The sequence below is a fragment of the Fukomys damarensis genome, unplaced genomic scaffold (assembly GCF_012274545.1).
Source record: "Fukomys damarensis isolate Sample0158 unplaced genomic scaffold, DMR_v1.0_HiC HiC_scaffold_16, whole genome shotgun sequence".
Classification (NCBI taxonomy): domain Eukaryota; kingdom Metazoa; phylum Chordata; class Mammalia; order Rodentia; family Bathyergidae; genus Fukomys; species Fukomys damarensis.
In genome coordinates this window covers 72,123,411-72,134,167 of record NW_022900928.1, presented here as the reverse complement: position 1 = coordinate 72,134,167, position 10,757 = coordinate 72,123,411, and the positions used below count along the sequence as shown (strand labels likewise).

Below are 10,757 nucleotides of genomic sequence, written 5' to 3'. Positions count from 1 at the left end.
GGGCAGAACTCCAGGAAAGGAAGATGTGATAAAGAAAATTATATCCTGGTGTATTTTTCTTCTTTATCCTGTGTTTTCTCCAGAAGTCATATTCTGTTCAGCCCCATTGACTCTTTTGTGCAATGTAAGTTGTGCTATTTACAGACTGATTCCAGCTGCTCAGGTCTGGCTGCTTTCAGGCATTTCCAGAATGCATCTCATGTGAGGGAGGACGAAATAGCATTGGAAGGCCAAATTATTCTCTAATATATCTCATTTTTCCTGTTTTCCATGAACATGGAGAAGGATGTCTGCTGTGAAAGGACCTTTCGTGATTGAATTCATTCTGGTGGGGTTAACAGATCAGCATAATCATCAAATGCCTCTGTTTTTCTTGTTTCTAGTTATTTCTGTGGTCATTGTATTAGGAAATTTGGGCTTGATTACTCTAATTGGTCCAAGTTCACACTTTCACACTACTATGTACTTTTTTCCTTTAACTTATCATTCACAGACTTCCGTTTGTTTTTTTGTGTGTGTTTATACCCAAAATATGAACAAACTACATATTAAAGAATATTATTTCTGTAATGGATATATGACCATGCTCTACCTTGCTTTTGGTCATTTCTTAGTACTATGTGCTGAAGTCTATGGCTTATGATCACTATGTGGCCATCTGTAATCCACTGTTGTGTAACTACTACAATGCTCCCTACAGTGTGTTGGAACCTTATGCTTGGTTTGTACTTCAGAGCATTTTTAATACCATGCCCAAATCAAATACATGTTGAGAGAAATAGCTATTTCTGTGAAATTTTCCCTGTGACGCAGCTCTTTTACAGCAGCACCTATGCCAATGAGCTGTTGGTATATATTGTGGGGATATCAACATCATTGTGCCCAGTTTATCCATCTATATCTGTAGCAGACCCCTCTTCCCAGTATTAGAAAGTCATGGTGGTACAAGCTTCTTCCACCTCCATAATTTGGCTGTGCTATATAGGAAGTAGCAGAGCTTGGCTTAGTTAACTCCCAGTCAAGGTCAACTGACTCCAACTAAATTCTTCCCCTCTGAATTCAGCATTTGTTCTCTTCAACAAAGATATGCTTATGTTCTCATTGTGCAGTCCTTCCCAGTTGATACTTGTTATGAGCAGGTGTCCCAAAGTGGCCCCAGTTTCCCCTCTTTCCACACTTATAATGAACAAACAATGGATGTCCTAGGAGTTCTTTGTCTTTGCTGCCCAGAGCTGCTTGGATCAGCCCAAGACTCCTTTTCTCTCAAGTCTCTGCCTTTGTTTCTTTTAATTCCCACTTTTCTATCTCAGTATACTGGCTTACAGGAGGTTGGGATCACTGCAGGGGTGAACTCCCAGTACCCTTTACCTATATTTATCTCTATGGTTTCATTTTCTCCAATATCTTCTACATCAGCTCCATTAAGAGAAAGTCCAAATCTTTCAGCACCTGCAGTTCCCACATAATTGCTGCTTCTCTCTTTGGATCAGGTGTATTTAAACATCTTATGCCATCTTCTTTTTGGTCTGTGGATGAGGGGAAAACTTCTGTCATTTACACCAATATGGTCTCTATGATAAATCATTTATGCTGCAACTTGAAAAACAAACATGTACAAGTTGCTCTGAGAAAATTCCTGAGCACAAGAAAGTTTTGATTAAATGCTATAGGTACCAGATAAGTCACTACAGGGCAGGAAGATGCTGTACATTTAGTTGCAACATTTTAGTGCATACTTTTTATTCTATTTCTTTTTTTTCTCGACAATAGTTACTATTTGAATGTTTAAATTAAGAATTAAATGTATGTAATTGATCCAGTTTGGCAATCTGTGTCTTTTAATTAAAGAGTTTTTTTTCTTCATTAAATTTATTGGTACTTTTAGGTATACAGTTACATTCGTCATTGGGATCTTGTATCTTTACATGATGTATCTTGCTTCTTATTTTTTCCCCATATCCATGTCCACCCTTCACACCCACCACCCTTCCCTATTTACAAAATTTTGTCTCCATTTTTTGCTTTTCTCATATTTTTTATTTTCCCTTCTTTCTTTTCTTTTACTCTTCCCAGTTCCCCTACTCCTTTCACCCCTTTCTTCCTATTTCACATTATCAATTATACAATTTGAACCTTATTTACACTTTTAGTTTTTCACACCATAGAAACTATTTGGTATTTACATATGTGTGTCCTATTTATTTCACTCAAGAGTATGGCCTCAATGTGCATCCATTTAGCTATAATGCTCATAATAAATGATTGTATAAAGAAGATTTGAATTTTTTAATACAAGAGTGCAACGATAGCAAATAATCAGCACATCTCAGTAATATCTCACAATGATAATAATAACCTCAACTCTAGCTAGATAATTCTAGGTTATTAACTCTTGTATAAAGAGTTTATACATTCATTCATTGTGAGCATTTGGGCTGTCTCCAAGATTTAGTATTACAAACTGTGCTGCTATAAACATCAGTATGCGTATATAACTGTGGTAGGATGTTTTTAATTCTTTTGGGAAGATATCAAGAAGGGGAGTAGCTGGGTCAAATAGAACTTCTAGTTTTAGAATTTTGAGGTATTTCCATATTGATTTTCACAGTGGTTGCACCTATCTACACTCCCAGCAATAGTGGGGAAATTTTCCTTTTCTCCCAGAGCCCCACCAGCACTTGTTGTTGGTTGATTCTTGATAGCAACCATTCTTTCTGGAGTGAGGTGGAATCTCAGCATTATTAATTTGCATCTCTTCAATGACCAGTGATGCTGAACATTTTTTCATATATGTTTTTCAGATTTGTACTTCTTCATCTGAAAAGTGTCTATTCATTTCAGATACTCATTTTTGCATTGGATATTTAAATTTGGGGGATCTAATTCTTTTGAGTTCTTTTTTTATTCTAGATAATAGTACTTTGAGGAATAGTGGGTAAATTTTTTCTCACTCTGTGGGTTGTATCTTTACTCTATTGGTGGTTTATTTTGCTGTGCAAAAGCTTTTTAATAAGATGAGGACCTAGTTGTTGATTCTTTGTAATATTTACCAAGTGATAGGGGTTTTGTTCATAAAGTCTTTTCTACACTTATGAATTCAAGAGTTTTACCTATTCTATCTTCTAGCAGATTTAGTGGTGTTTCTGTTTTAGTGTTTAGATCTCCAGTCCACTTCAATTTTAGTTTAGTGCATGTTGAAAGACATAGATCTAGTTGTAATGTTCCAAATGTGGAAAGCCAGTTTTTCCAGCATCATTTATTAAACAGCCTATCTTTCTTTCAGTGAAGATACTTTGCCCCTTCCCCAAAGATATGATGGGTATGTTTGGAGTTACTTCTGCAACTCCTAATCTACTAATCTATTCCATTGCTTTCTGGATCTTTTTTTTGCCAGAACCATGCTGTTTTTAATCACAGTAGGTTTGTAAAAAATACTTTATTTTTGTTCATTGAGTTTATTGGTGCATTTTAAGTATACAGTACAGTTACATTCATCATTGGGCTTTGCATGACAGGTCTTGGTTTTCATTTTTTCCCCTTATCCCTGCCCTTGCTTCACCCCTTCCTCCCTTCTCTATTTGCAAATACTTTATTTCCATTTTTTCATTTTCTCATTTTTGTAGTATAATTTTAAGTCAGAAATTGTGGTGCCCCATGCCTTGCTTTTGTTACCCAGAATTTCTTTGCTATTTTGTCTAGGTCTCTTCTACTTTCAAATGAATTTTATGATATTTTCTCCCATTTTATGATGTATGCCATTGATATTTGATCAGGGTTGCATTAAATCTATACAACAATTTTGGAAGTATGGCCATTTTCACTGTGTTGTAAATTTCTCAAACATTTTAAAATCAGACATATTTTTGAAGACCTCAGTTATACTTTTAAAAAGTTCTGATCAAGCTTCATTTGATATATTCTGTAGAATAACTTTTATCTTTTAATTAATTCAAACCTTATCTAAATCAAAAAATTCCCATCAGAGGGAGCTATTTACCTAGATTGCCACCAAAACCTTCATTTTTCAGATGAGAAAAATTTCATTCTGTGATAGGGACCTCTTTAGATCACAGAAATATATTTCTTAGTTCATAGAGGTGTTAACATATATTTTCTTTTCTCATTATGACAGTTTTAGTATAAAAGATCATTCTTATTTTATGAAAATTGCAGCCAGTAAGAAGGCTTTCCTCATAAGACTCAATATCCCTTTATCCTAGGCACAAGTTATATTTTAAAATAGTTACAGGATTTATGACTTACCAAACAGCTAGTGGCATATTTATCCCATATGCACATCACTGATAGTGTAGTCAATACTTAAACCCAGACACTGCACTTCACTCAGTATTGTCACATTGTGAGTTTTACCAGGCACATTCTGTGTCTTAATGTTCACACGTGTAATTGCTATTTCCTCCTCACACAAACTGCCATTTAATTGATCTGTTCAGAAATTGAAAATTATGCCAAGGCTTGAGGAAGATAAAAGAGCCTTAAGCAGATCTATTTTTTTTGTCCAGGACATGTAAAATGAGTATACTTATTACATATATCATGGATGACAGATACATTTTCTGCTCTATTTTAATTCAGAGTATTAGCAAGAATAAATAAATAATTGGTTGATAATACCTCATGACTTCTATTGATCTTTTATGATCAATAGTATAGACCTTATTAAAGATGAAAAACAAAGGTTATTTAAAAATCCATCAGAAGTATTGTCTCTTTATTATATCAAATGTAGATGTTCTGTTTACTATGCAGTATATTCATATAAGTAGTAATTATCTGTTAATCTTGGATCCTTATACATAATGCTTCATAGTGAGTTTACCTTTTCTTTCCTCATGTACTGAATCTAGCAGTTTTAAGGTCATAGGTAATACCTTGGAGCAAATTCTAAATAAGACAAAGGCAATTCAATGCCTAACTAGCCTCTTTCATCTTTATTTCTTACAAGATGTCATTTGTTGTCTTATGTGCCCAGAAATATTTCATAAAAGTGTTAGTACAATTCAATGTTTTATGTTTTTTTTTTTGTACTGGGGATTGAACTTGGGACCTTGTGCTTGCAAGGCAGAGAGTGGAACCGCTAAGCTAAATCCCCAGCCCCCGTTGTTTTATGTTTGAAGACTCTATATTTTTAGGAGTTTGAAGACAGTAAGAAAACTTGCTTCTTTCATACTATTTATTAAACCTACCTATATGTGAGCATAGAATGAAGTTTCTATTGCATATGATTTTCTTTTATGTATAAATACATGTATATGTTCATTTTTCACACACACTCAAGTTGGTCAGGCTCCTCTGCACAGCCTTCAAAGTCTCTCCCTGTCTAATTTTAGGCTACACTTTTTTCCAGGTAGATCTAAGTGTCCTTTGAGAGACATTGGCCTAAGGTTCTCAACGCAGCACAAGAAAGGATGTTGCAATGTTCCTTTCAGAACTTTGGAACAAGTTAGTGACTTAGCAAAACTGCATCTGAGACCACCTGAAAGCACAAGTAGCTGGCATTTAGGTTGTAACTTAAGACTTTCATCATAAGTTAAAACTAAAATTCCAATCCTAACCCAAGTTAGGACCCCTGTTAGTATGTTAGGCTAGTCACAGCTCAAGGATCTACTCTATCTCCAAGACATAAATGAAACCAGCTTGGACAGAGGTCATGTGATCAGAGTTTCTGAAGGAAAAGCCAAGAAAGAATCTCCCTACATGGTCAGTCAGAAACAATTGGAATCTTGCAAAAATCAGGTCTCAGAAAACCTGACTCTCTACCATATTCTTATATTCTATGCAATTGTTGTTTGTGCACTAGTCATTTCGACTATCTCCATGAGCTACAGAATCAATATGGTGGAGGAGTGGCTAGGGTCACTAACCATCATTGAGACCCATATTGTTGAACAGATAACACCATCTGGCCTGAGTTCTCAAGTAAAATTAAATGTGGAGGTCCTCTGCCACATGCTTGAAGCCAATCTAGTAAAATTAGAAAAGATGCAAAACAACTTACAGAAGCTGCTAGAGTATGGTGACTGATGACTAGATTGCTTGAGCCAAAGAATACCTCACTTTTCTTGGAAGAAGGTGCTCCAGAGGCATTCTTGGTGAACACTCCCTGCTGGTCGGAGGAGCTAGCATATAGAACCCAGGCACTTGTACTTGAAAGTCTCAGCTCAGGAAAAGGGGAAGGGAAATCACTTTTGTTCTAGTGTAATAAAGGTTGACCTTGTCTCTCTGAGAAAGTTTAGCTGCTGCTGCCTGAAGAAAACAGACTTGTCTCTGGGGTTTTATTTTATTTTTGTTCCTGTGACTAATGCATAACTGGAGTTTGTCTCACCCACCTCAGGCCAAGAATCTGTGACACATAAGACTGAATACTATTTGAAACCTACTTTGAAACCAAAATGAATCTTTAACCCAAAAGTTGTAACAGTGATGTAATAAAGGATGAAGAACACTGAAGTTATATGATCATAGGTGGACTTATTCTTTGCTAACTTGAGTAAGGAACTGGGGGTTTGCTAACTTTATTAACCATATGGTTTGGCTGGGTTTTATTGATAATTATTTGGGAGTACCACAAAGATCTGTAAGTATAAAACATATTCTGTTTCTTTCTGTGATGCATTTTATAATCATTTTTGAGAAATATATTTTGTTTAATCAGATAAGCCAATAAGTTAATTGATCAATCACATCACTTATATTTGTTAGTCTACTGGACAACTGTTCCTGGACCACCAATGACTTTTAATAAATACTCAGTGGTTAAAAATATCAAAACTACACAGTAAAGTACATGCATATATTGAAAAGCCAACTCTTTGTGCGTATCTATGGTGGAATTTCTCCACTGTTTATTGTAGGAGTTATGTCAATGTTCAGTCTTGTACTGCTATATATCACTGTATTTATATGAATGTTACAGTGAAGAGAGTGTATTTCTTGTTCCATATTATATAATTTCATTACTAACCCTTTTAAATGGCTTGAAAAACTTCTTCAGTGATTTCCTTCAAATATTTTTTGATAGCTCTCTGGTGGAAAGAATTTAGGAATATAGAAATACTTAGAAATGCTTTGAGTACCAGAATACTTACAAAATGTAGTAGTAGAAGCAACCTAAATGTTAAGGCTGTGATTCAAGTTCATAGGTGACTTAGCAGTCAGTATCTTTATGTTGAGTCACATATTTTGTGACTCACCTTCATGGCTGGGTATTGCTCCTGGAGACAACAATAGGGATGAAGGTACAAATGATCTGTATTCACACAAGCAAAAGTAAGAGGGAATAAGTAGTTGACACTTGGCCTTGGCATGCACATACTCATAATGCAATTTTCATAGGTTTTTATCTTTCCAAAAGAACATCACAAGGTGGAATTCAGCATGGTTTAAGAAGAAATAATTTGATTTATAGAAGAGATGGTTAACTTTTCACAAGGTCTATCTTGTTGATCTCAGTAAAAGAAGAATAGCATATTTGTCTTTGATTTCATTTGTATGACCATTTGGAGTTTGGTGTCCTCTAGCCAAGAACAAACAAAAATTTAAAGAAATTAGGCCATGTATAATCTAAGCATGAGAACTAAAATGGAAGGGCAGGTTGGAGAAAGACTCATACTTAGAAATTGAAATAGTGATTGTGACCTCTTAGCTCTTAGACTCTTTTATAGATGGAGGTTATCTATAAGAATGATATCTTGCCATATTGAGTCTTAGCTATAAGAAGGTAGAGAAAATTTGTAGGACAAATTTATCTAAGAAATTTAAAACTCTAGTTGAGCTCTTACAGATACTATTGTTGAGGTCTCCATCTAGAGGAGGGGACTCGGGGAGATGACCGTGGACACAATGAATAACCAAAAGCTGATGGCTAATGGTAAAGTTTATTCTGACACAGGGTCTTATATATTAGTTTCAAGGCCACATACACAAGCATGATCACAGTGATTTGATAACTAACCTCAGTCACAAGGAGGCATGAGTAAGATAAACAGCAGTCACAAGAAGCAACAAGTAGATACACACTGTTCAAGCTAAGAACATAACATCAAGATAAAACAACATCTGTTTATGACCAGAAGGGAGTATAAACTGGGAACAAGAACAAAGAAGGAATTAGGGTGTTGTTTGTAGGCCAAGGGACTTGGCTCCAGCACATCGCCTTCAGGACCCTTGTGCCCCAGTGAGAACCAGCATTCTGGGACTTGGGGTCAGGGCTTCTGCTGTCCATCCTCTCATGCCCCAACATACTATCATAGTATTTCCTAATGATCTATAACCATTGTCAGCTACTGGTGTAACTGGAAAATTCCAGAAGGGGTCAGTGACTGGAGCCTCTTTTTAGCTTTTATTACTATGGCATTATTTTATGCCTCTTTTGGTTATTCTTTTCTGCTGGGTGTTGAAAACCAAGTTCAACTGAGACCTATGTTGATCACTATGAGCCTCTTGTTATCTATCAAGGTCAGTTAAGTGTCCTTAGGAATTATGTTGGAACCATATATAGAGCCCTTCAGCTCCTGTCAGTGCTAGACTTCTTTTACTGGGTTCCACCAGATTGACCTTGTAAAAAGTTCATAATTGCTAAACTATAATGTGACTTTTATGTTGTATTCTGAAGTCCCCTGAACCTTATCCTTATCCTCTTTGTGGAAGCCTATTACTAGTTCTTCCTGGTGAAAATACTTGTTGGCTATATTCAGAACAACCCTGGTGACCTTGTTATTTAGCCCATGTATTCTTACCTGTTCCTTTGGCTTTTGTCTCCTCCAGACTTAAAGATATAAGGCTGCCCAAGATGACAATGTCTGGAGCCTATTGAGGGCCATGAGAGAGACCTTCAATAGAGTAAACGACTGACCACAACTACAACCCTTTCAGCCATAAGTAGCCAGAATACTCTTCATCCCTTGCTCCCTCAGGGCAGGTAGAGGTACTTCTTCAGAGGGGGAAATATTGTAGATAGGTTAATTAGATATTGTGTAGGCAGTTAGGCAGAGCAGCACTCAAGACACCAGCATACAAGGACTCAGTCCTCAAGGTGCCAGCCAACACAGTAAAGAGCCAAAATGGAGAACAATTGAGACACAATTACTGGTTAGCATTATAAAATGAAGAAGCACTATTTCTTCTAGAGATAGCAGTGATTAATATTCTAAATGGGAAATTTTTTTATGTCACTTGTTTTCCCATTTGATGGGAATATTACCTGGGTGACTGTACTTGCAGTCTTATTGGTTGGTCATGGCTTTGTCCCACCTCATGCCCACCTTGTAAATTTCCATTTGGGTCTTAGAGGAGTTTTGTCCCACTTTGCACTCACCTCACCATCTGGCTTTGCTGTATAAAACACCTTTGAAAAATGGGGTGGGTGGGCAACCCACTTTCTCGTACCATTTTGTCTCTCTTAGACAGAAGCTTTCTTTCAATAAATTTTTCCTACTTTTAAAAATTAAGTGATGGTTAGGGCCAGGATTTAGTTCAGTGGTGATGCTGCTTGTTTGGCAAGTGCAAGGTACTGAGTCCAATCCCTAGTACCAAAAACAAAGCAAAACAAAACAAAACAAAGGTGGTTAAACATGATGGCCAAAATGTGGTAAAAATGAACATCTTGATAGTTACATCTAGGAATAACAGAAGTACATAAAATACTAGAACTAGAAGGAAGCAATAATGATGTAAAAATAAGGGCCAAAGACATCCACTGGCATTAGTACGAAGAAGTCAAAAGATTCACTTTACTCTGATAAGGCCTCAACACTTCAGTTCAAGATAGTACTGTAAATTCTAGCAAGGGCAATTAGGCAAGAAAGAGAAGCAAAAGGTAATGCAATCATATAATAAGATATATAAGCTCTCTCTTACAGCTATGATCCAATAACTAAAAATACTTAAAGAGTCAAACAAAATTATTTTAACTAATGCATAAATTTAACAAAACATCATAGCCAACTCAGAATTATCAGTTCTATTTCAATCCATACATACTGAACAATCTGAAAAGAAAATTTAGAAAAAAGTCTAAGTATAAGAGCATCAAGCACATTATACTTTAGTCTTTACATTTTTATCATTCTTATACCTGGATTTACGTAACCATCAATTTACTATTTTGTAGAGCATTTAATTTTTTAAAAAGTTGTCATGTTCATACACTACAGTTGTTTACTGGTATGTTTGCTGATGGATATTTGAATTTTTCAGGTCTTGGCTCATGCACAGATAGTGCTATGGACATTCACATACAAGTTTTTCCATGCCTTTAAGTTATAACTTATATAAGAAATATATATTTATGAGAGAAAAGTCACATTGAAATTCTATTTTTAAGGGCTGGAGATTTAGCTCAGTGGTTCCAGTGCCTGCCTCATAAGCACAAGGACCCAAGTTTGATCTCTGGTAAAAAAAAAAAAAAAAAAGACATTCTATCTTTAAAATTTTGTGGTACTTCAGGAATAATTTTAAAACCAGCTGCATTATTTGACATTTATTATTGCAAACTCCTTTGCTCCCTCACCAATATCTGTTGTGTTCATTGTAGCTAGCTTGCTTTGTGTGAGATGATATTTTGTTGTTTTTCTGATTTATAATTTTTGATTATGAATGACATTAAACATATTTTTCTGTGCTTATAAACTTTTTAATTTCTTCTTTGGAGAAATGGCTAACCAAAATTTTTTTACTCACTTTGAAATTGTGATAATTTAAATTAAATATGTATGAACATATATGATATAGTATAT

At 35.5% G+C, this 10,757-nt stretch overlaps 1 pseudogene; it reads left to right on the top strand.

Moving 5' to 3' along the window:
* Positions 1–286: 286 nt before the first annotated feature.
* Positions 287–1,657, top strand: LOC117286350 (annotated as a pseudogene).
* The last annotated feature ends 9,100 nt before the right edge of the window (positions 1,658–10,757 follow it).